The following is a 27,220-nucleotide window of genomic DNA, read 5'->3' as shown; positions in this document are numbered from 1 at the left end:
CCGCCCCGCGGCCTGATGGTAGCTGTAGTGCTGGTGTTTCTTTTGTAAGCTGCCTCATTCCTGCAACAGTTCTGCTTTTACCCCAGTGGGTTTGCGCCTCCAAGCAACTCTGTCACTGTTGTCTGTGACCTTCAAACAAAAGGCTCTGATCTCCATATTCGGGGGCCATATGACTCCTCCAAATGGCGGGCTGCACGCAACCCCAGGGTCCTTTCCGCGGCTCAGGCAAGCCGCCAAACATCAATCACAACGAGGTGCCTGTCATGGAAAGAGACCCACAGACCAGGTGAGTATTCGCCAAATTCTTTATTTGAAGCAACAGCAAGAGAAAATGCACAGCGGCAGCAAATGTCCAGCCGACGCGTTTCGTGCTCGCGCACTTCTTCAAAGGCTGTGGCTTGCTGTGGCAGTGAGAAGGCATTTTCCAAACACCACATAAGTAGCGATGAAGTCTCGCCCAGGTGGGCGTGGCCGCCCCGCGGCCTGATGGTAGCTGTAGTGCTGGTGTTTCTTTTGTAAGCTGCCTCATTCCTGCAACAGTTCTGCTTTTACCCCAGTGGGTTTGCGCCTCCAAGCAACTCTGTCACTGTTGTCTGTGACCTTCAAACAAAAGGCTCTGATCTCCATATTCGGGGGCCATATGACTCCTCCAAATGGCGGGCTGCACGCAACCCCAGGGTCCTTTCCGCGGCTCAGGCAAGCCGCCAAACATCAATCACAACGAGGTGCCTGTCATGGAAAGAGACCCACAGACCAGGTGAGTATTCGCCAAATTCTTTATTTGAAGCAACAGCAAGAGAAAATGCACAGCGGCAGCAAATGTCCAGCCGACGCGTTTCGTGCTCGCGCACTTCTTCAAAGGCTGTGGCTTGCTGTGGCAGTGAGAAGGCATTTTCCAAACACCACATAAGTAGCGATGAAGTCTCGCCCAGGTGGGCGTGGCCGCCCCGCGGCCTGATGGTAGCTGTAGTGCTGGTGTTTCTTTTGTAAGCTGCCTCATTCCTGCAACAGTTCTGCTTTTACCCCAGTGGGTTTGCGCCTCCAAGCAACTCTGTCACTGTTGTCTGTGACCTTCAAACAAAAGGCTCTGATCTCCATATTCGGGGGCCATATGACTCCTCCAAATGGCGGGCTGCACGCAACCCCAGGGTCCTTTCCGCGGCTGTTTGAAGGTCACAGACAACAGTGACAGAGTTGCTTGGAGGCGCAAACCCACTGGGGTAAAAGCAGAACTGTTGCAGGAATGAGGCAGCTTACAAAAGAAACACCAGCACTACAGCTACCATCAGGCCGCGGGGCGGCCACGCCCACCTGGGCGAGACTTCATCGCTACTTATGTGGTGTTTGGAAAATGCCTTCTCACTGCCACAGCAAGCCACAGCCTTTGAAGAAGTGCGCGAGCACGAAACGCGTCGGCTGGACATTTGCTGCCGCTGTGCATTTTCTCTTGCTGTTGCTTCAAATAAAGAATTTGGCGAATACTCACCTGGTCTGTGGGTCTCTTTCCATGACAGGCACCTCGTTGTGATTGATGTTTGGCGGCTTGCCTGAGCCGCGGAAAGGACCCTGGGGTTGCGTGCAGCCCGCCATTTGGAGGAGTCATATGGCCCCCGAATATGGAGATCAGAGCCTTTTGTTTGAAGGTCACAGACAACAGTGACAGAGTTGCTTGGAGGCGCAAACCCACTGGGGTAAAAGCAGAACTGTTGCAGGAATGAGGCAGCTTACAAAAGAAACACCAGCACTACAGCTACCATCAGGCCGCGGGGCGGCCACGCCCACCTGGGCGAGACTTCATCGCTACTTATGTGGTGTTTGGAAAATGCCTTCTCACTGCCACAGCAAGCCACAGCCTTTGAAGAAGTGCGCGAGCACGAAACGCGTCGGCTGGACATTTGCTGCCGCTGTGCATTTTCTCTTGCTGTTGCTTCAAATAAAGAATTTGGCGAATACTCACCTGGTCTGTGGGTCTCTTTCCATGACAGGCACCTCGTTGTGATTGATGTTTGGCGGCTTGCCTGAGCCGCGGAAAGGACCCTGGGGTTGCGTGCAGCCCGCCATTTGGAGGAGTCATATGGCCCCCGAATATGGAGATCAGAGCCTTTTGTTTGAAGGTCACAGACAACAGTGACAGAGTTGCTTGGAGGCGCAAACCCACTGGGGTAAAAGCAGAACTGTTGCAGGAATGAGGCAGCTTACAAAAGAAACACCAGCACTACAGCTACCATCAGGCCGCGGGGCGGCCACGCCCACCTGGGCGAGACTTCATCGCTACTTATGTGGTGTTTGGAAAATGCCTTCTCACTGCCACAGCAAGCCACAGCCTTTGAAGAAGTGCGCGAGCACGAAACGCGTCGGCTGGACATTTGCTGCCGCTGTGCATTTTCTCTTGCTGTTGCTTCAAATAAAGAATTTGGCGAATACTCACCTGGTCTGTGGGTCTCTTTCCATGACAGGCACCTCGTTGTGATTGATGTTTGGCGGCTTGCCTGAGCCGCGGAAAGGACCCTGGGGTTGCGTGCAGCCCGCCATTTGGAGGAGTCATATGGCCCCCGAATATGGAGATCAGAGCCTTTTGTTTGAAGGTCACAGACAACAGTGACAGAGTTGCTTGGAGGCGCAAACCCACTGGGGTAAAAGCAGAACTGTTGCAGGAATGAGGCAGCTTACAAAAGAAACACCAGCACTACAGCTACCATCAGGCCGCGGGGCGGCCACGCCCACCTGGGCGAGACTTCATCGCTACTTATGTGGTGTTTGGAAAATGCCTTCTCACTGCCACAGCAAGCCACAGCCTTTGAAGAAGTGCGCGAGCACGAAACGCGTCGGCTGGACATTTGCTGCCGCTGTGCATTTTCTCTTGCTGTTGCTTCAAATAAAGAATTTGGCGAATACTCACCTGGTCTGTGGGTCTCTTTCCATGACAGGCACCTCGTTGTGATTGATGTTTGGCGGCTTGCCTGAGCCGCGGAAAGGACCCTGGGGTTGCGTGCAGCCCGCCATTTGGAGGAGTCATATGGCCCCCGAATATGGAGATCAGAGCCTTTTGTTTGAAGGTCACAGACAACAGTGACAGAGTTGCTTGGAGGCGCAAACCCACTGGGGTAAAAGCAGAACTGTTGCAGGAATGAGGCAGCTTACAAAAGAAACACCAGCACTACAGCTACCATCAGGCCGCGGGGCGGCCACGCCCACCTGGGCGAGACTTCATCGCTACTTATGTGGTGTTTGGAAAATGCCTTCTCACTGCCACAGCAAGCCACAGCCTTTGAAGAAGTGCGCGAGCACGAAACGCGTCGGCTGGACATTTGCTGCCGCTGTGCATTTTCTCTTGCTGTTGCTTCAAATAAAGAATTTGGCGAATACTCACCTGGTCTGTGGGTCTCTTTCCATGACAGGCACCTCGTTGTGATTGATGTTTGGCGGCTTGCCTGAGCCGCGGAAAGGACCCTGGGGTTGCGTGCAGCCCGCCATTTGGAGGAGTCATATGGCCCCCGAATATGGAGATCAGAGCCTTTTGTTTGAAGGTCACAGACAACAGTGACAGAGTTGCTTGGAGGCGCAAACCCACTGGGGTAAAAGCAGAACTGTTGCAGGAATGAGGCAGCTTACAAAAGAAACACCAGCACTACAGCTACCATCAGGCCGCGGGGCGGCCACGCCCACCTGGGCGAGACTTCATCGCTACTTATGTGGTGTTTGGAAAATGCCTTCTCACTGCCACAGCAAGCCACAGCCTTTGAAGAAGTGCGCGAGCACGAAACGCGTCGGCTGGACATTTGCTGCCGCTGTGCATTTTCTCTTGCTGTTGCTTCAAATAAAGAATTTGGCGAATACTCACCTGGTCTGTGGGTCTCTTTCCATGACAGGCACCTCGTTGTGATTGATGTTTGGCGGCTTGCCTGAGCCGCGGAAAGGACCCTGGGGTTGCGTGCAGCCCGCCATTTGGAGGAGTCATATGGCCCCCGAATATGGAGATCAGAGCCTTTTGTTTGAAGGTCACAGACAACAGTGACAGAGTTGCTTGGAGGCGCAAACCCACTGGGGTAAAAGCAGAACTGTTGCAGGAATGAGGCAGCTTACAAAAGAAACACCAGCACTACAGCTACCATCAGGCCGCGGGGCGGCCACGCCCACCTGGGCGAGACTTCATCGCTACTTATGTGGTGTTTGGAAAATGCCTTCTCACTGCCACAGCAAGCCACAGCCTTTGAAGAAGTGCGCGAGCACGAAACGCGTCGGCTGGACATTTGCTGCCGCTGTGCATTTTCTCTTGCTGTTGCTTCAAATAAAGAATTTGGCGAATACTCACCTGGTCTGTGGGTCTCTTTCCATGACAGGCACCTCGTTGTGATTGATGTTTGGCGGCTTGCCTGAGCCGCGGAAAGGACCCTGGGGTTGCGTGCAGCCCGCCATTTGGAGGAGTCATATGGCCCCCGAATATGGAGATCAGAGCCTTTTGTTTGAAGGTCACAGACAACAGTGACAGAGTTGCTTGGAGGCGCAAACCCACTGGGGTAAAAGCAGAACTGTTGCAGGAATGAGGCAGCTTACAAAAGAAACACCAGCACTACAGCTACCATCAGGCCGCGGGGCGGCCACGCCCACCTGGGCGAGACTTCATCGCTACTTATGTGGTGTTTGGAAAATGCCTTCTCACTGCCACAGCAAGCCACAGCCTTTGAAGAAGTGCGCGAGCACGAAACGCGTCGGCTGGACATTTGCTGCCGCTGTGCATTTTCTCTTGCTGTTGCTTCAAATAAAGAATTTGGCGAATACTCACCTGGTCTGTGGGTCTCTTTCCATGACAGGCACCTCGTTGTGATTGATATATATATATATATATATATATATATATATATATATATATATATATATATATATATATATATATATATATATATATATATATATATATATATCTCCCCTAAGGAAGGTCTATGAATCCCTAAGACTGGGAGCTGTATATTATTAATAGGACTCCCGGTTTTATGGTATTTTTTTAAACATTTCCATCTCTATTTATCCATACTTATCTTTTGCTCATTTTATCTGTATTTATCCATATTTATTTTGTGTTTTGCGTATAAATGAAGTTGTAAAACTGTACATTTCCACATTTATTTAACAGATAGACGCGCACACATACTTTGATGTCTGTCGTATTTTAGCTAATTAAACTACCAAATATTACATAACAACACATCCACTGGTAAATACTAGCACTATACCACAAATGTATATTGACAGATGTCGTTATTTATAGAAATTTCCTCCTGTTTTTTAATTTCCAATGTGGTCTTACTCCTCAGCGTTTAGGCTATAATTCATGAAAGACATCATAGAGAGTAACTTAAAAACAGCACGATTTTCTGTATTTATCCACTTTTAAAAATAAATGCAGACAGAAAACAGTTAATTTTTTTCTGTCTGTATTTATCTGTAAAAATCCATAAAAGCAGAAAACATGGAGCCTTCATTATTAAGTAGGACATATATTTTTTATATGTCCTAACAGCAAAACTTCTAAATTATTTTTGCTGTGGAAAAGTTAGTAACCCCATTGGCTAGCAGAGCTACCGGCTGACCTCTCAGTCCAGCTAACGTCTGAGTGGGACTACTAAAATAGGACTTCACGTTATGTTATGTTATGTTATGTTATGTTATGTTATGTTAAGGAGTGCTTGTAGAGCGCACTGTCACCGTGGGTTTCCTTCATCAAATTAATCGTGGCATTAAACCTAACTTGATTCCCAAGTCGGATTTCACATCAGTTTTAAGGAAAGGCAACTCTTAGAAAGTTTCCACTCTGTTGCCTAGTTTGCCCATTAACTTCGCACAGTTGCTGGCCACCAGACAGCCTTCTGGCTCCCTGGGGAGTAGTGTGAATGACTCTGAGGCTTGGGAACAATACAAGCCTGATACAGAGGGAGGTGTTATCTCCCTCTTGCAGGAAGCCACACAGAGTTTTGTCCCAAAAGGTAAGCTTCAAAGATGAAGCCACATTTGGTGGACAAATGGCAATCCCACTCATGTACGGCTACCTCTTTGTCCAGGTAGACAAGCTGGCAGTGGGAACAGAAAGGGGAAAATAGTGGCCAAACCAGTTTTCCCATGGGCATGTAGCCCACAGGCAGCCACACCTCGAGGGTGGGCTACCAGGCTCCTAACATCCAAGGAAAGGCTCAGACATCTTGAGAGTAGGCAGAATAGTGTACTCTGAGTTTGCTAGATTACACATATAGTCAGAAATCATTAAAGGGCAAGAGGGATTCTGGTAGCCCATTGGCCAGTGACTGCATCATCCCCCAGGGCACTTCCTGGGCATAAATATGGCACCCCTGAAACACTGAACCTCAGATCATGACAGAACTGGACAAAGGACCGAAGAAGGACTGCCCTGCTGACCCCTGGACCTGGCAAGAGAGGCTGCACCGACCGCTGGACTGTACCTACAGCACCTTGGGCTAGCAAAGACAGGACCTTGCCTGTGGCTCCTATTGGGTGACCCGCTGGAACCAGCACCAGGGCTGTCAAAGTTGAAGAATCCACGCTGGCAAGTCAGTAACCACATGTTGGACAGGCCTCGTGGAAGGCCTGCTCCCTCCCCTCATGATAGGGCCTGGACACCGGCTCTCCCTGTATCCCCAGAAAGAACGATCCCGGCAACCCGCCAGGGCAACCCGCAACCCGTCCCCAACGGGACTCCAGCTCCCGAACACCCCAGTATCGGCTGGCCCGGGCCCCCGTCAGCACCATTGCCCTGGCCCAGCCGCCATCTTTGGACACTGCATCACGAGGCCGCGTGGCCTCGGCTCGACCCCAACCCTGGGCCTGGCCAGGCCCGACATCGAGGCACCACCATCCACCCAGGAGGTGAAGAGACCACTTGGCAGGTCAATGGGAGAAGGAGTGTCGATGGCTCTCCCCCGCCAGGTGTCGATCGCCCCCGGCCTCCCCGGGCGCTGGCTCCACCCCCCTGCTGGGTGTCTGGACTCCCTCATCCCGGACCTCCCGACCTCCAAGCGCGAGGGTCCGGACATCAAAGGAGACCAGACCTATAACTGGGGCAGCTCCAGAGCAGGAAGGCAGTTGTATCCTGGAGTCGAGAGACACCGAGAAGAACTCATCCTTGACGGACTGCTGGCGCTGCCGCAGCCCTGCCTTGTGAACCCATCTCTGAAGCATGCTGGCACTGCCGCGGCCTTCTGCAACGTGCACCTTCGTCCTGGCCTGCTGGCGCTGCCGCGGCCCATCCTTGTGAACCATCGCCTTAGCCTGCTGGCGCTGCCGCGGCCCTCCTCGTTGTAAAGCAATCATCCTAGCCTGCTGGCGCTGCCGCGGCCCTCCTTGCCGAGAACTATCATCCTAGCCTGCTGGCGCTGCCGCGGCCCTCCTTGCCGAGAACTATCATCCTAGCCTGCTGGCGCTGCCGCGGCCCTCCTTGCCGAGAACTATCATCCTAGCCTGCTGGCGCTGCCGCGACCCGACCTTGCAGACCCCTAAGCTCGAGGATTGTGAGCTCCTTCTTGCCACCCCTGTACCAGACCGGTACCAAGACTGTCCCGCTACCCCTTTCCCTACAGAGGCTAGAATCGGGAGGATCCTCGTGTCCTGACCCCACTGTATCGTTGATAACCTTGCCTCGAGAACCTTATATAAAGTGTGTAGATCTCATCCTTGTGTGGTGTCCATTTGTGGGGGGGGGAAGTTACTAAGCATGAGCGTGAAATCCGTTACGCTCGCGGATTTTGCGGATTTTCGGGAAATCCGCAATCCGCGAATTTTGCGGATTTCCCGCAAAATCCGCAAAAAAAATCCGCGAACGTAACGGGTTCAAAAGGTGAACCCACACTCATGTAACTACTTTACAATGGCGCCAGCAAGCTGCCAGCGCCGTTGTAAAATAGTTACAAAGTTAGCTTGCACAGGAACCACTAGATAAAACGAAGCAGGTGCTGCTTTATTTTATCTAAGTGCTTCCTGTGCAAGCTAACTTTGTAACTATTTTACAACGGCGCTGGCAGCTTGCTGGCGCCATTGTAAAATAGTTACAGCCAGCACAGCCAGGTCACTCAAGGGACCCCTGCGCCCTTCAGGGCGATTGCATAGTAAGTAACACACACATGGTCACTCGAACTAGTTGATGCTCAAATTCAGTGACTCATTCATTAGCCCAAAAAAAAATCATGAGCGTCTTCGAGGCTGGACAGGTGTGCCTCTTCCCAAATCTACCGTGGAAAATCAGCTGTGATGCTGGGTAGAGGGCGGCCTTTGCATGGTCGCTCGAACTAGTTGATGCTCAAAATCAGTGACTCATTCATTAGCCCAAAAACAATCATGAGCGTCTTCGAGGCTGGACAGGTGTGCCTCTTCCCAAATCTACCGTGGAAAATCAGCTGTGATGCTGGGTAGAGGCCTTTGCATCCTTGACTTTCATGAGCGCAATCCCCGTGCTGTTCCTGTGACCAGGAGCTTCTTTCTCTTTGTGTTCGCACGGGTTGCTGCAAGTTCGCACTCGTTTTGTACAATTTCGCAATTTGCAAAATTGTACAAAACGCGTGCGAATTTGCAGAAACCCGTGCGAACATAAAAAAAAAATCCGCGCGGATTCGCGGATTTTGGCAATCCGCAAATCCGCAAATCCGCAAATTCGCGGATTGCCAATCCGCAAAATCCGCTCATACCTAGAAGTTACTTGTCTGTACGATCGCCGGAGACGGCCCTCACCGGAGGCCTCTCCCCCTGTACTCGGCCGACCCTCCGGGTCCCCATCTAACATTGGTGGCCAGCGGCGCGATCCGAGCCAATGCATAATCGTACAGAGAGTAACTCACCCCACGACACAACCACAATGTCCACAAAAGAGAGCGGAACCACGGAAAAATTCCAGATGGAAAAACTGGAAGAATACAACCACAGAGAACTAAAACAATTCTGCATAGAACTAGGCATTGCCACCACAGGACTGAGCACGAAAGAGGACTTCAAAAACGCCCTGGAATTTTGGGCGGAGACGGGTACGGCCGTACCCCAAAACCAAAGCCTCGAGGCACCTGAAACAAGCACCACACCGACGGTAGAAAGAAGATCGGGTCTCTCCCCAGAGGAGGTCCGAGAACGGGAAAAAAGCAGGCTCCATGAATTGGAACTGGCTCGACTTCGTTTAGATGGAGAACTCAAATTGGCGGAACAAAAAATAACGTTGGAACACTTGCGGCTCCGAGAGGAGCGAGAAGAAAAACAAAGACAGAGAGAGTTAGAAGAGAAAAAGCTAGCCTACGAACATGAGCGCAACCTAAAAGAACTAGAGATTCGGAAACAGAACAAAGATCTCGGGGTCCCCGAGCGCCCGAACACTCCTGCCACTACAGACCCCAAGGTCCACATCCCCAAGGATGTCGTCAGAGAGTATTACCGGAACGATGATATCCAGCAATGGTTCAAAGCCTACGAGGTAGCCATGACCTCCCACCGGATTCCCCGGAGCGACTGGGGAGCCGGATTATGGGGGAGGTTTGTCAACGAAGGGGGAGACGCCCTGCTGCAACTCCCGGACCATCAGATGACCTCCTACGACCACATGAAAGCCGCCCTCCTCACTCGATACGGACTCACGCCCGAGATGTACCGCCAGCGGTTCCGCGACTGCAAGCGGATCCCGGGTACAACCTGGGTGGAGTACGTGAACTTCTTTAGCCGAGCCTTCGAGGGGTGGATCAAGGGCAGCAAAGTGACCACTTACGAGCAACTCTTCGACCTTATTGTGTGGGAGCACCTTTCTAACAACTGCTTCGTCGAGCTCAGGCAGCACCTCCTCGACAGTAAACTGACTGAACCTCGGCAACTCGCCGCCGAAGCTGACCGATGGGAAAGCACCCGAGTTGCCCGAAACGGGCCCAGCGAACAGAACAGAGCCGCCCAAGGACCACATCGCCCCCGAGGGGGAGGAGGAGGCCAGGGTCGGGGCAGAGACGCCGTCCCGGTGGCTCCCGCCAGCAACGCCCGCCCCCGGCCGGCAGGGGAAACCTCCCGATGCGTCCAGGTTTCCGGGCCAACGTTACTTGCCACCGATGCCAGCGACCCGGCCACTACGCCAATGATCCCAACTGCCCGAAGAACCAGAACCCTATGCCCCGCCAGGTCGCTGCCGCCGCCCTGGGGGAAGAGCAAACCTCAGAAGACCCTGAGGAGTACGAGCCCGACCAGCCCGAGTGGGAACCAGCCGCCATGTCCCTGGTCTGCCTAGGGGAGAGAGACATGATCCCGCGGGCCCCCCTGCCCGCCAACACGCAGAAATACAGCCAGTGGGTCAACATTAATGGGCGCCGGGCTGAAGCCCTCCGCGACACCGGGGCCAGTGTGACCGCAGTCCGCTGTCATCTGGTGACCCCGGACCAGATCTTGCCAAACATCCTTTGCCCCGTACGGTCGGCCGACAACTCAGAAAGCCTGTGTCGGATGGCCTGCGTCCCCTTCGAGTGGGGAGGAGTGTCCGGAATGCTGAAAGTAACTGTCCGCGATGATGCACCCGTGGACTGCCTCCTGGGGAACGACCTCGAAAGTTCCCCCTGGGCAGCTGTCGAAAGAAGAGAGCACCTGGGGATGTTGGGCCTCCCTGAATGGGCCTGCGTAACGACCCGGTCCATGGCCGCCCGCGCCATCCCCAGTCCCGAAGAACCCGAATGGCCAGAGCCTCCTCCCCCGATCGTCCCAGCGGGAGCCCCCCTAGAAGCCAGTCCTCCAGAGCAAAACGAAGAAGGGCTCGATCGGCTCCGGGACCTTCCCGAACTGGCCCAGTGGCGTCAAGAGGATGGCCCCACCCAGGAACAATTCCGACAAGAGCAGAGGACATGTCCCTCCCTCGAGGGACTCCGGCAGCAAGCCCTCGCCCAGAGCGCAGGAGACACCTCGGGGGCCCACTGGATTTATTGGGACAATGACCTGCTCTACAGTGAGCAAAGGATTGCTGAGCTGGGGGCCAGTCGGGTGCTGGTGGTACCCCTCCGCTTCAGAGACTTCCTCTTGAACTTGGCACACGATGTGCCTCTCGCCGGACACCTGGGGCAAGACAAAACGTACAGCCGCCTGGTGACCCACTTCTACTGGCCCAAAATGCGAAATGATGTCTCCAACCACTGCCGAACCTGCCCCACCTGCCAGGCCAGCGGGAAGAGCGGCCGAAAGACCAAAGCACCCTTGCAACCCTTTCCCGTCGTCACCACCCCGTTCGAACGGGTGGGAATGGACATTGTGGGGCCCCTGGACCCCCGAACGGCACAAGGGCACCGGTTCATCCTGGTCCTGGTGGACCACGCCACCCGCTATCCCGAGGCCATCCCTCTTCGGACTGTGACAGCGCCCGTGGTAGGCCGAGCCCTGATGGGGATCTTCTCTCGGGTGGGCTTCCCCCGGGAAGTCGTCAGCGACAGGGGCACAAACTTTATCTCGAAGTACATGAGGTCTCTCTGGCAACAGTGCGGGGTCACCTACAAATTCACGACCCCCTATCACCCGCAAGAAAATGGACTGGTCGAGCGGTTTAACCGCACTCTCAAGGGAATGATCATGGGCCTAGAAGAACCCCTACGTCGCCAATGGGACGTGCTGCTCCCGTGCCTCCTGTTCGCCTATCGAGAAGTCCCCCAGAAATCCCTAGGCTTCAGCCCATTTGAGCTCCTGTACGGACACCCCGTCCGGGGTCCCCTCAGCCTGGTCAAGGAAGGATGGGAGATGGCCCCCCAGAGGTCTCCTCCAGATATATATTAGTACCTCCTGACCCTTTGCAACCAGACCCGGCGATTCAGGGAGCTCGCCAAAGCCAACCTTGAAGCCAGCCAGGAGGACATGAAGAAATGGTATGATCAGCATGCCTCCTCCATCGAGTTCGAGCCGGGACAACAAGTCTGGGTGATGTCCCCGGTCGAACCCTGTGCCCTACAGGACAAATGGACAGGACCCTTCAAGGTGATAGAGCGCAAGGGTCCCGTCACCTACCTAATTGACATGGAGTCCTCCCGGAACCCCCTACGGGTCCTCCACGCCAACAGACTCAAACCCCACTTCGTACGCTCGGAACTCAGCCTCCTGATGGCTACCGATAGTGGGGCGGAGGAAGACTCCGAGCCCCTCCCTGACCTACTGAGGACCCGTGAACAGGATGGCTCAGTGGAAGGGGTCAGACTCTCCGATGCTTTGTCCCCAGAGCAACGCCAAGACTGTCGAGCTCTCCTGCTACAATTTGCAAACCTGTTCTCCCTCACCCCCGGGGTCACCCCCTGGTGCCTTCACGATGTGGACACCGGGGATAGTCCACCTATTCGACACAGGGCGTACAGGGTGCCAGATCGGGTGCGCGCCTGCATCCAGAACGAAGTCACCAAAATGCTGGCTCTGGGAGTGATCGAGCCATCTGACAGCCCCTGGGCCAGCCCAGTCGTACTGGTCCCCAAGGCTGCCGCCCCGGGCGTTGCCCCCGAGCTCCGGTTCTGTGTGGACTATCGGGGCCTGAACGCCGTTACCAGAACCGACGTTCACCCTATCCCCCGGGCGGATGAGCTAGTTGACCGCATGGGGGCCGCCCGCTACCTGAGCATCTTCGATCTAACAGCGGGCTACTGGCAAATCGGCCTCACCCCCGGGGCCCAAGAACGATCCGCCTTCTCTACCCCAGATGGCCACTACCACTTCAAGGTGATGCCATTCGGCATGAAAAACGCTCCAGCTACCTTCCAACAACTTGTGAACCAGGTACTGGCGGGCCTCGAAGAATTCAGCGCCGCCTACCTGGACGATATTGCTGTGTACAGTCACCACTGGGCAGACCACCTCCACCACCTCCGAGAAGTCCTGCACGCCCTCCAGCAGGCCGGCCTCACCGTCAAAGCCAGCAAATGCCAGATCGGCCAGGGGTCCGTGACCTACCTCGGACACCAAGTGGGGAGCGGTCTGGTGGCCCCCCTTCAGCTCAAGATCGCTGCCATCCAGGCCTGGCAACCCCCTACTACCCAAACCGAAGTCCGGGCCTTCCTGGGGCTCACTGGGTACTACTGGCGGTTTGTGAGGGACTATGGCAGCATTGTGGGGCCCCTCACAGAACTCACATCCAAGAAAAACCCCAAAACAATCCACTGGACTCCAGACTGTCAAGCGGCCTTCGAGAAGTTGAAGACCGCCATGTGCACCGCCCCGTACTCCGGGCCCCCGACTACAGCCGGGAGTTCATAGTACAGACGGACGCCTCAGATCACGGCGTTGGGGCAGTCCTCTCTCAACTCAGCGCCGAGGGAGTCGATCAGCCAGTGGCCTTCATCAGCCGACGCCTGCTGGCCCGAGAACAGCGCTGGAGCACCATCGAGCGCGAGGCCTTCGCCGTGGTATGGGCCCTCAAGAAACTCCGGCCCTACCTCTTCGGTACCCATTTCCGGGTACAGACAGACCACCGACCCCTGCAATGGCTGATGCAAATGCGGGGGGAGAACCCAAAACTGTTGCGATGGTCCATCTCCTTGCAGGGGATGGACTTCACTGTGGAGCATCGTCCTGGCCAGGACCACGCCAACGCGGACGGCCTGTCACGCTTTTTCCGCCTCGGCGAGGAGAGTACCCAAGAGGATGGGTGACTCTCCCTGCCTTCAGCTGGGGGGGACGCATGTTGGACAGGCCTCGTGGAAGGCCCGCTTCCTCCCCGCATGATAGGGCCTGGACACCGGCTCTCCCTATATCCCCAGAAAGAACGATCCCGGCAACCCACCAGGGCAACCCGCAACCCGTCCCCAACGGGACTCCAGCTCCCGAACACCCCAGTATCGGCTGGCCCGGGCCCCCGTCAGCACCATTGCCCCGGCCCAGCCGCCATCTTTGGACACTGCATCACGAGGCCGCGTGGCCTCGGCTCGACCCCAACCCTGGGCCTGGCCAGGCCCCGACATCGAGGCACCACCATCCACCCAGGAGGTGAAGAGACCACTTGGCAGGTCAATGGGAGAAGGAGTGTCGATGGCTCTCCCCCGCCAGGTGTCGATCGCCCCCGGCCTCCCCGGGCGCTGGCTCCACCCCCCTGCTGGGTGTCTGGACTCCCTCATCCCGGACCTCCCGACCTCCAAGCGCGAGGGTCCGGACATCAAAGGAGACCAGACCTATAACTGGGGCAGCTCCAGAGCAGGAAGGCAGTTGTATCCTGGAGTCGAGAGACACCGAGAAGAACTCATCCTTGACGGACTGCTGGCGCTGCCGCAGCCCTGCCTTGTGAACCCATCTCTGAAGCCTGCTGGCGCTGCCGCGGCCTTCTACAACGTGCACCTTCGTCTTGGCCTGCTGGCGCTGCCGCGCCCCATCCTTGTGAACTATCGCCTTAGCCTGCTGGCGCTGCCACGGCCCTCCTCGTTGTAAAGCAATCATCCTAGCCTGCTGGCGCTGCCGCGGCCCTCCTTGCCGAGAACTATCATCCTAGCCTGCTGGCGCTGCCGCGGCCCTCCTTGCCGAGAACTATCATCCTAGCCTGCTGGCGCTGCCGCGGCCCTCCTTGCCGAGAACTATCATCCTAGCCTGCTGGCGCTGCCGCGGCCCTCCTTGCCGAGAACTATCATCCTAGCCTGCTGGCGCTGCCGCGGCCCGACCTTGCAGACCCCTAAGCTCGAGGATTGTGAGCTCCTTCTTGCCACCTCTGTACCAGACCGGTACCAAGACTGTCCCGCTACCCCTTTCCCTACAGAGACTAGAATTGGGAGGATCCTCGTGTCCTGACCCCACTGTATCGTTGATAACCTTGCCTCGAGAACCTTATAGAAAGTGTGTAGATCTCATCCTTGTGTGGTGTCCATTTGTGGGGGGGGAAGTTACTTGTCTGTACGATCGCCGGAGACGGCCCTCACCGGAGGCCTCTCCCCCTGTACTCGGCCGACCCTCCGGGTCCCCATCTAACACCACATTCTGTGAATCACTGGTAACCGCCAAGGGAAGATCCCAAGAGACTGATCCTTAACGGCCAAAAGTTGCAGCTGAGTGTGGAAACCCAGGCGTGTCATCTGAGTTCAGATTGGTCGGCAAAGATGAACACCAGCCTTCACCAAAAAATACCGCTGGACCCAGCTGGCCTACTACTGGCTCATAGAGGACTTCAAGGGACACTGCTCCTGGTGACCAAAGTCACCCCACCTTATCCGTGTCCCAAAGAACAACCGCTAGTGCACCCCTGCCAACCACAGAGCACCTAGAGCATCTTTCAGAATATTTAGCATCCTGCATCACCAGCACCAGGCCCGCTACATTGAAGTCTATGGTGTTCATGATGTAAAGTGTGGAACTGGGCTGTTTTGGTAACCAGGTAACTGTCCAAATACTCCTTATTGGGCCCTCCTGTCCTACCTGTCGGATTTGGTTACTCTACTTGGGCCGGAGTAGCCGAAAACAACTCTTTCAAACTTTTCAAAAGTTTCTAAACTTTATGGTTACCCATGCTTGCTTATGCATTTAGACTAAAACATCACTAAAAAGCTGAGTTTTATTTTTAAAAAAATCTATATATTCATAAACTCCAGTGGATATTGCTCATCTTGGCATCTAAGTTAAAGGTTTTTATAAATGAACCTGACTGGACCCAAGACAGTTTTGTGAGTGTATTACACGGTAAGGTAACACAACCAGACCATATAATACTCCACGATTCTAACGGTTGTTTTCAGAAGAAGTCCCAACTTTTTGGATGCAGTTTCTATTGAGCGAAGTATGAGATGCAGATTAGCTTCTTTCTTTGGCCTGGCACTTGGCAATGTTGGTTTGGCCAACTAGTTGAGTGAGTTGGTGTGGAATGGGTTAGAGTCAGGGGCTGCTTTTTTGTGTGAGAGTATATGGTGCTGTGTTGGCCTTGAGTGATGTGTGTGTTGCTTGTAGAATATTGAGAAGGTGAGAACGTTTGAGTGGTTGTTGCAGTGCTTAATTTATAAAAAACATATTGCTGGGGCCATCAACAGGAGGACACTAGAGCTTGCAACAACCGTTTCCCCTGGCAGCACTGCCAATGACAGCACCAACACACTACTAATCATCATACTCTTAAACGTGTGACAATTCATACTATTACAGTCCCCCAAAGCTAGAATAATAGCTTTGGAGGCAAATACTAATAATTGTAAATTTAAATTGAAATAATAAAAAGAAGTTGTTGTGCCCGTACCAAAATTGGCAGACACCACTATCATGTGCCAGACAGCCATAAGCACCGGTGCTGGTAACTAGGTACCAGTGCTGAGCACCGGAAAGCACCAGCACAAATTAAGCACTGGGTTGTTGGACTTGGCCCTCTCTGCAGGGTCACCCTCAAACATTTTGCCTTCACTCCTGTTTTCTGAGCCTGTTTTGTTGCCTTTTCGGACTCTGTGTACATCACCACTGCAAACCAGTGCTAAAGTGCCCCTGCTCTCACCCTAAAACAAGGCTTACGCCAGATTGGCACATTTAATGTACTTATAAGTCCCCAGAAATGTGGTACAATATGTAACAGGGCTTGTAAATTTGATGCTACTATTAGACCTGAAGCACTTACTGTAACACCTACTTAAGTAGCCTTTTGAAACCTGTCTCAGGCCTGCCATTGAACCTTGTAGGCAGTTTTAATGTGCCATGTTGACCTGGCAAAATAAGCCTCTTGTCAAACCTAAACCTTTCTTTCTAATACATATAAGGCACCCTTAGGGTAGGCCCTGAACGGTCCTTAGGGCAGGGAGCAGTGCAATCAAAAAGTTGGACATGTACTTTTATGTTTTACATGTCCTGGTAGTGAAAACCTCATAAATTCCTTTTTCACTCCTGCAAGGTATACCTCTGCCATAGAATACCATTGGCTTACCTCACTACATCTAATAAGTGATACCTCTTGTTTGGGAACAGGTTGAAAAGCCATGTTTACAATCAAATGACTTGTAATGCATAACCCTCTTTAATGGTAAAGTTGAATTTTCAGTCATAATTCTTAAAATGGCACTTTTAGAAAGTTTGCATTTTCTTCTATCCTGGGTCACATGACTAGGTCACATGACGCGTTCACAAGCGGCAGCGGCCAAAGAAATTAGATGCCTGATGACCCGTGCGATAAAGGAGAATTATACTTTGATCTAAGAGACTACATTCTGGGTCTGGAGTTTCTACCCACAACATCGATTGAGTACTCTGTGAGTTGATCACAACGCTGACTCGCCTCCATTTGTAATCAAGCGCCACTGAGTGAAGGGATCAACAGCTCCCACTACCCACAGCCTTGAAAGTGACACTTCTTGAGCTAGCTCTGGCGAGCCCGTCTGGGCTTGCTTAGGTTGTTAACCCACTAACTTAGTCCTGATGAAGACCCGCATTGACCTACCAACAGTGCAGACCCAGGGTTGAAACGTCCTCATTATAATACTTGGACCAGCTATAGGATTCGGCAATGAGACTCATTTGTTCAGTCTGTAGAATTACTTGCTATATTCTACATCTCTGGCCAATTCTCTCTCCCCCTTCTCTCCCCTCAATCACCTTTGTATATATTACACCTTCACAATATCACCGAGCACTAAGTGTCACGTTCTTCACATATTATGTGTCACAATGTGCCTTTAACAGTCTTACATATATTGAAATATGGTATTTATTAATGATGCAATTTATAAAAGTTCTACCACAGATGATTTGAATTTAGATTTCTTTTGATTAACTTGTCTATTTGTGAATATAGTTTTTGGAATAGCCTGAGTAACTTGAAGAAATAGTATGCACCCGACAGAACCAATTGTATATTTTTTCATGACTGCCCAGGTTCTGAGGGATACTGGGTTACTGCATTGTAACTAAAGTAACTTACATTTCTAAGGAGCTACCTCTGCTTAATTACAGAGGACTTCTCACTAGTCTTTTGTCACCCCAGGCGACCATGGCGGGGAGAAAGGCAATTCCAGAACCATCTGTGGGGCAAAACTCCAGAAATGTGTTCTACTTCAAAGCTGGCACCTGGTATAAAAATAGGATCCTTAGTCCAAATCTTCAGTACATTTCTGGACCTGCGGTGTGAGAAATTGCATTAGTTAAATGGGGGGTGACCCCTGTTCAAGCAACACCCAAAATCTGTGTCAGGGTGAACAACAAAAGTCACTAAATTAGCCTCTGCTTAACCTTTTGGTAGCTTAGCACAAAAGCAGTCAGGCTCAACTTAGAGGCAATGTGTAAAGTATTTATGCAGAACACAAGCAGTAATAAAGTGAACACGCAGCACAGGAAAAATCCACACCATTTAGAAAAAGAGAGTAAATGTAATAAATTATTTGATACCAAAATCACAACAATCCAATTAGTAGAGCGGGAGTTATGAATTTTTAATGTTTCATATAAAAAATAGCACAGAAAAGATCATAGCACCTAAAAGATCAAAGCGTCATCCGAGGTCATCTAGTCGTGTGGGACTATGTTAAAGTGGATTGAGGGTGAGTCAGATACAAAAAGTGGATTGGGCCCAGTCGGCGCTTAGAACTTTTGAAGAACATTTTTCTTTGAAGGTAAACTTCAGTGGGTCAAGGCTGCAGGCATTGTCCGAGGAGGGAGCGTTCTGATTTGGGAGCTGCTGGATGAATTTGGGGTGAAAATGTGTTCGCTTAGACTTAGTCACTGTTTTGGAAGTCGATAATCTCCAGCAGGATGAGGTTGTAGCCGATTAGAGTTGTGGAAGGCTGGATACCTGTTCCATTGAAGGACCACAGAACAGGATTTGGTGCTGCAGAGAATAACGTAGTGGGAGCTATAGCAAAGTCAGGCTGACCGGCAAGGCACCTTGAGCAAAAAGACAATGAGGTTGGTCCTGGTCTTCTTTCAGTTCTCAGAGCAGTTTTTAGTCAATAATTTTCCAAGTCCCAAGTTTTGGATGTTGGCTAGCTGGGCATGTTTAGCATCACTGTCAAGGGTCCAGGACTGGAGGAGCGCCACTTGGAGTTTAGTACTCACTTAAGCTTAGTCCAGGTATGCGTTCAAGATGGTTGGAGCAATTTCTGTCCCATCGGCTCTGATCAGGAGGCCAACCAACCAGCCCTTGGACTCACTCTGGTAGTCTTGGGTTCAAGTGATGAAACAGGGCTCAAGAAGTAGGGCAGGTCTATGAGGTTTAAAGGCATGCTCCAGGCAGCAAAGCAGTCCTTCCAGATGTAGCAACGCAGTCTTGTGGAATACAGAGAAGCTCACAGCAGGTCCAGAAAGTGAACTGAAGAGTGGTTCTGAGGTTCGCATTTTTATACCTGGTACCTTCTTTGAAGTAAAAGAATTCTCTAGAGAATTCCCTTTGAAGCTCTTGAATTTTCCTGACTCCCCTGCCCTGGATCCAAGCTGGCTGCATGAACTATGCAGGGGTGACAAGTCCTTTGCGTGAGGGCAGAGCACAGCCTATTCAGTTGCAAGTGGGGCTGTGTCCATCTCTGCTCCTCATCCTGCCAGTTGATTGTCCATCCAGGCACACCTAACCCCTCTATTGTGTGGCTGTCTGGAAGGAATAAACAAAGTTCAACTGCCAGCTGCATCCAGTCATGTGACCCAAAAACAGGCTACAGGCACCAAGTTGTTACGGTAGAAAAATGCCAACTTTCTAAAAGTAGTATTTTCAAAATTGTAAAAAAAAAAAATATTTTTCAAGGTTGGAATATGTCTGTGCTTTTTCCTTGTCTAACTTCCCAGGTTCAACCATGTACCTAAGGCATTTTACGAGTCTGTTCTTGGTCTACATCTGGCCATTTTCTATTTCCACATTGTTGCATTTAACCTTGGCAATACACATAGGTTTGGAAAATGTACTTTCTCCTCCATCCTGAAGCATAAGCATTCTAACCAAGAAGATATTACCTTTCTTTCAACCTTGCTCCTTCAGTACATGCTTCTTGTCATACCTTTCTTGGAGCTTTTGTTGATGCCTTATATTTTTGTTATTGATATCTGCTTTATCTACATTTATTGAAACACCTCCTCCCAACAAACTCTGGCAGAGCTTAGTAAAAGGTGACCTGCCTCTAAGTAAGACAAATGGTGAAATACCTCTGACAAGGTTGGGTGCAGTGGGGTATGCCGCCCATAACATATATTGGATAGCTCTACAAACTGGATGACCATTTACACAAGCAAGTTGGATGTAATCTTTTATTCTATCACTTCTCTAAACTAAATCATTTGCCCTAGGACAATACAATGCAGTTTTCCGGTGCACAATAAAGGTTGGATAAAAACTCTTTCCTTGTAAGTGACATAAATTCGACCCCATTATATCTAACCAACACAGCAGAGATACTCTCATAGGAAAACACTTATTTAAGAAAACCAATTAGCACTTATATTGCTGTATCATTTACCATTTTAGTCATTATCCAATGTGAATACAAACACAAACCTCATAGGAATACCCTCCTTAATGATGGGTCCAATAATATCTAATGATAACATGTCTAATGCTTCTCTGGGACTTGAAGTGGTGCCAGAGTTGTGTTTCATTTGAATTTATATTTGTCACTACACACTCAGCTGAAACCGTCTTTCACTTTTGAGTCTATCATGGCACTCATTTTAGAGAACCTATAATGGTATCTAAGTTTAGATTTATTCAAGCTTTTGCCTAGGGGCCCTTTGTGTGGTAGATCTGTGATCTTATTTCTTAACTCAGTTGAGGGTATAACCTTGTCCTTCTTCAATACCAAATCTCTCACGTTCATTTCCGACCTCTCAATAACTTTTCAATTCTTCACTAAGTGTACTACACTTAGAAAGCCAGCCTTGCAGAGTAAAGTTGTTTAGCTGGTTTGAAATTGAATCTTTTCTGGTAAATTCTTTCCATTCATCAATAGGTATAGTTGTTATACACTTCAGAAATAGGATATTCATGTAATACACAATTGTCTTCCATTTCTAAAGACACTCTTGATAGGAAGTCTGATGCTAAATTGCATTCGCCTGGGACATACTCAACTCTAAAATAAAAACCCTCTATACCAATAGTCAAATTTAAAATATGTGGGGTACTTTTTTCTGCTCCTTTTGTTGTACACATGTCAGTTAATGGTCTAAGATCTGTGCGAACTATGATTTGCGCACCCCCAGGACAAATTAACTAAAAACAAGCTAGTGCTTCCTTTCCAACAACAAATAGTTCCTTTTAGACTTCAACAGTGTTAGTGAGGCCAATTGAGAAAAGGTTGCACCTAAAAATGTATTGCTTGCAGGCTTTGTTACAAACTTTTTGTACTTAGGAACAAAATTCCCAAGTGATGGGGCATTAATTAGGACATTATTTATTTTTCTAAAACATTTTGGCTATCCTCATCCCAGATTATATATTTTTCCATTCTGCATTATTTCTCTCAGATTATGTTAGCTCTGAAATATTCTTTACATATTTAGACATGTACACCACTAAACCTAAGAAAGACTTAAGTTTTTCTTTGTTTGTGGAATGGGGAGCTGTCTTTACAGCACACAGCAAACTCAATTTAGGTTTGAACCCTTCTTTTGAAACAGTGTGCCCAAGATAATCTATAAAGTTCCCCAATCTAACATTTGTCTTTCTTAATCTTAGACCAGCATCTTTTAATTTACTCAATAACAACCTTAAAATGTCATTGTGCTCCAAAATAGATGACCCATAAACCATAATAGTGTCCTGTAAATATAACACATTAGGAATATCATATAGATTTTCCTATATAATCCTTTGAAACACAGCCGCTGTAGGGAAAAGACCAAATGGCATTCTGCACAACAGAAATTACCCTGCAGGTGTGAAGAAGGCGGTCAATGGTCTGGAATCAGGATGGAGCTTCAGCTGATGATATATCATGGATAAGTCTATAACACTACAACAAGAAGCTTGATTGTTAGACGGACCGGGAGGGTCGGCCGAGGATAAGGGGAGAGGTCTCCGGGGAGAGCCGTCTCCAGCGATCGTACAGACAAGTAACTTCCCCCCCACAGACGGACACCACACAAGGGTAAAGTTCAACGAGACTTTATAGGCAATTCTTTAAGGTTACGATGGAATGGTACAAGGAGGTCTGGACTCAGGGGTCCCCTCGGTTCTGGTCTCTGGCTTGGGAAAAGGGTAGCGGGACAGTCTTGTTACCAAAAGATGGAAGTAGCTCTCAATCCTCGAGCTCGGCGTTCTAGATGATCGGGCCGCGGCGGAGCCAGCAGGTCCCGAGATGGACGAAGGAAACGACGGTCCGCGGCGGAGCCAGCAGGTCCCGGTGAAGAGGGTGAATGCAAACGGTCCGCGGCCACGCCAGCAGGTCCCGACGACGATGAAGGATATGAAGGTTCCGAAGGTTGCGGCAGCGCCAACAGGCAAGACGATGGTGCACGAGACAGAGCTATGGCAGCGCCAGTAGTCCGTCAAGGATGAGTTCTTCTCTGCGTCTCTCGACTCCAAGATACAACTGTCTTCCTGCTCTGGAGCTGCCCCAGTTATAGGGCTGGTGCCCTTTGATGTCCGGACCCTCGCACTTGGAGGTCGGGAGGTCCGGGATGAGGGAGTCCAGACACCCAGCAGGGGGGTGGAGCCAGCGCCCGGGGAGGCGATGGGCGAGCGGCACCTGGCGGGGGGAGCCATCGACACCTCTTTCTCCCAGTGACTTGCCAAGTAGCCCGCTCACCTCCTGGGTGGATGGTGGTGCCGGGATGTCTGAGACCTGGCCAGGCCCAGGGTTGGGGTCGATCGGGGGCCAGGCGGCCTCGTGGTGGAGTGTCCAAGATGGCGCCCAGGATGGGCGCGCAGGCCGGCAGTGGATCAGGCCCACGAGGTCGATATGTTCGAGGGTAGGGGTCCCGGAGGGGACGGAGGACGTGTAATGGTGGTGGGTGGTACCTGCGTGACCGGGCTCGGGCCTGGTCGGGCCGGGGGAGAGTGGCCCTTCATGTGGCCTGTCCAACATGCGTCCCCCCCAGCTGAAGGCGGGGAGAGTTACCCATCCTCTTGGGGACTCTCCTCGTCGAGGCGGAAGAACCGGGACAGGCCATCCGCGTTGGCGTGATCTGGCCCAGGCCGATGTTCAACTGTGAAGTCCATCCCTTGGAGGGAGATGGACCAGCGTAGTAACTTCGGGTTTTCTCCCCGCATCTGCATCAGCCACTGCAGGGGTCGGTGGTCGGTCTGCACCCGAAAGTGTGTGCCAAAGAGGTAGGGCCGGAGTTTCTTGAGGGCCCATACCACGGCGAAGGCCTCCCTCTCAATGGTGCTCCAGCGTTGTTCTCGTGGTAGGAGTCGCCTGCTGATGAAGGCCACTGGCTGATCCAGGCCTTCGGTGTTCACTTGAGACAGGACTGCCCCGATGCCATGGTCGGAGGCATCCGTCTGGACGACGAACTCCCGGCTGTAGTCGGGGGCCTGGAGCACGGGGGCGGAACACATGGCGGCTTTCAATTGTTCGAATGCTGTTTGACACTCTGGGGTCCAGTTGACTGCCTTGGGTTGATTTTTTGACGTGAGTTCCGTGAGGGGACCCACTATAGTACCATAGTCTTTCACGAACCTTCGGTAGTAGCCCGTGAGGCCCAGGAAGGCTCGTACCTCGGTCTGGGTGATGGGGGGCTGCCAGGACTGGATGGCGGCAATTTTGAGCTGCAGGGGGGCCACCAGGCCGCTTCCCACCTGGTGTCCGAGGTAGGTTACAGACCCTTGACCAATTTGACATTTGCTGGCCTTGATCGTGAGGCCAGCTCGCTGAAGGGCTTGTAGCACGGCTCGGAGGTGGCGGAGGTGCTCGGTCCAATGGTGGCTGTATACAGCGATGTCATCTAGGTAGGCGGCGCTGAACCCTTCGAGCCCCGCCAGGACTTGATTGACGAGCCGCTGAAAGGTTGCTGGGGCATTCTTCATGCCAAAGGGCATGACCTTGAAATGGTAATGGCCATCGGGGGTGGAAAAGGCAGAACGTTCTTGGGCCCGGGGTGTGAGGCTGATTTGCCAGTAGCCCGCCGTCAGGTCGAAAATACTGAGGTAGCGAGCAGCTCCCATGCGGTCGATTAGTTCATCTGCCCGGGGGATAGGATGTGCGTCTGTTCGGGTGACCGTATTCAAGCCCCGGTAGTCGACGCAGAACCGGAGTTCTGGTGTGGTGCCGGGAGCGGCTGCTTTGGGGACCAGTACTACAGGGCTGGCCCAGGGGCTGTCTGAGGGCTCGATGACCCCGAGCGTGAGCATTCTTGCCACCTCTTCCTGGATGCAGGCCCGTACCCGATCTGGCACGCGGTAGGCCCGGTGGCGGACAGGGGGGCTGTCCCCTGTGTCCACATCGTGCACACACCAGGAAGTGACACCTGGGGCGAGGGAGAACAGGCTGGCGAACTGTGACAGGAGGATTCGACACTCCTGGTGTTGCTCTCGGGTGAGGGCCTCCGAGAGTCGGACCCCATCCACGGAGCCGTCTTTCTCCTGAGTCCGTAGGAGGTCAGGGAGGGGCTCGGAGTCCTCTTCAGCCCCATTGTCTGTGGCCATCAGGAGGCTGAGTTCTGAACGCACAAAGTGGGGTTTCAGTCTGTTAGCGTGGAGGACCCGGAGGGGGTTCCGGGGAGATTCCATGTCGATGAGATAGGTGGCAGGGCCCTTGCGCTCGACTACCTTGAAGGGCCCTGTCCACTTGTCTTGCAGGGTGCAGGGTTCGGTGGGGGACATCACCCATACTTGTTGCCCGGGTTCAAATTCGATGGAGGAGGCATTCCGGTCATACCACTTTTTCATGTCCTCTTGACTGGCCTCTAGGTTGGCTTTTGCCAGCTCTCTGAACCGCCGGGTCTGGTTGCGGAGGGTTAGGAGGTATCGGAAAACATCTGGTGGGTTCTTTAGGGGGGGCATCTCCCAGCCTTCCTTGACTAGGCTGAGCGGCCCCCGCACTGGGTGTCCATATAGTAGTTCAAACGGGCTGAAGCCCAGGGACTTCTGGGGAACCTCTCGATAGGCGAAGAGGAGGCACGGCAGCAGCACGTCCCACTGGCGACGGAGGGGCTCTTCCAACCCCCCGATCATCCCCTTGAGTGTGCGGTTGAACCGCTCAACGAGTCCGTTTCCTTGAGGGTGATAGGGGGTCGTGAATCGGTAGGTAACCCCGCACTGTTGCCAGAGGGACTTCATATATTTAGAAATAAAGTTCGTGCCTCTGTCGCTGACGACTTCTCGGGGGAAGCCCACACGGGAGAAGATCCCCAACAGAGCCCGGCCGACTACCGGGGCTGTCACAGTTCGCAGGGGAACAGCCTCGGGGTAGCGGGTGGCGTGGTCCACTAGCACCAGGATGAATCGATGGCCTTGTTTGGTGCGCGGGTCCAGGGGTCCCACGATGTCTATCCCGACCCTCTCGAACGGGGTGGTGACCACGGGAAAAGGTTGCAGGGGGGCTTTTAGTTTGCGGCCGCTCTTTCCACTGGCTTGGCACGTGGGGCAAGATCGGCAATGCTGGTGTACATCGTTCCTCATTTTGGGCCAGAAGAAGTGGGTCACCAGACGACTATAGGTTTTATCTTGACCCAGGTGTCCCGCCAGGGGGACATCGTGGGCTAGGTTTAGCAGAAAGTCTCTAAAACGGAGGGGCACCACCAGTACTCGGCTAGCCCCCAGCTCCGCGATTCTTTGCTCACTGTACAGCAGTTCATTGTCCCAGTAGACCCAGTGCGTTCCGGAGGTATCCCCTGCACTTTGGGCGAGCGCTTGTTGGCGGAGTCCCTCGAGGGAGGGACAGGTCTTCTGTTCTTGGCGAAATTGTTCTTGCGTGGGCCCCCCCTCTTGAGGCCACTGGTCGATGTTAGCGAGGTCTGGAGGTTGGGCTGGTTCTGGGGGGACGTCACGGTCGGTGGCTTCGGCTGGGGCGACCGGAGGCGGTGGCGCCGGCCATTCGGGTTCTTCTGGGCGGGGGTTGGCACGGGCGGCCATGGACCGGGTGGTGACGCACGCCCAGTCCGGGACGCCTAACATCCCCAGGTGTTCTCTTCGTTCTACGGCTGCCCACGGAGAGCTTTCAAGGTCATTCCCCAGGAGGCAGTCTACGGGGGCATCGTCTCGGACCGTTACCTTTAACATGCCGGAGACCCCTCCCCATTCGAAGGGGACGCAGGCCATCCGACACAGACTTTCCGAGTTATCGGCTGAACGGACAGGGCAGAGAATGTTCGGTAGATATTGTTCTGGGGTCACCAGGTGACAGCGGACGGCTGTTACACTGGCCCCAGTGTCACGAAGGGCTTCGGCCCGGCGTCCATTGATGCTCACCCATTGGCTGTACTTCTGGGTGTTAGCGGGTAGGGGGACCCGCGGAACCATGTCTCTCCCCCCTAAGCAGGCTAGAGCCATGGCGGCTGGCTCCCATTCTTGGTGTTCCTGTTCATAGTCCTCCTGTTCTTCTGAGATCTGTTCCTCCCCCAGAGCAGCAGCGGCTATTTGGCGGGGTCTTGGGCTCTGGTACTGGGGGCAGTTTGGGTCGTTTGCATAGTGTCCGATTCGTTGGCATCGATGGCACGTAACATTGGCTCGATATCCCGGTCGCGCCGGGGTGCTGCCCCGGTTGGCCGGGGGGTGGTGCTGACCGCGGGGGCGACCGGAGCGTTGTCTCTTCCGCGTCCTTGGCCTCCTCCTCCTCCTCGGGGACGGTGCTGACCACTGTTGTTCCGGTTCTGTTCGTAGGACCCATTCCGGCCCACTCTGGTGATTTCCCACCGGTCAGCTTCGGCTGCGAGCTGCCGGGGATCCGTTAACTTGCTGTCGAGGAGGTGCTGGCGGAGTTCAATGAAGCAATTGTTCGACAGATGTTCCCAGACCATAAGATTGAACAGTTGTTCGTAGGTTGTGACCTTGCTTCCCTTGATCCAGCCTTCGAAGGCTCGGCTAAAGTAGTTTACATAGTCCACCCAAGTTGTACCCGGGATGCGGGTGCAGTCTCGGAACCTCTGACGGTACATCTCGGGTGTGAGGCCATAGCGGGTGAGGAGTGCAGCTTTCATATGGTCATAGGAGGTCATCTGGTGGTCCGGGAGTTGCAGCAGGGCGTCGCGGCCCTCATTGAGGAATCTCCCCCATAGACCGGCTCCCCAATCGCTTCTATCGATCCGGTGTGCAGTCATAGCGATTTCATAGGCCTTAAACCATTGCTGGATGTCGTCCTCTCGGAAGTACTCTCGGACGACATCCTTGGGGATGTGTACCTTTTTCTCTGTTACCCCTGGGGTGTGGGGTTGCTCGGACACCCCT

Source organism: Lissotriton vulgaris, chromosome 12 (assembly GCF_964263255.1).
Source record: "Lissotriton vulgaris chromosome 12, aLisVul1.2, whole genome shotgun sequence".
NCBI lineage: Eukaryota > Metazoa > Chordata > Amphibia > Caudata > Salamandridae > Lissotriton > Lissotriton vulgaris.
Note: the sequence above shows the minus strand (reverse complement) of the source record.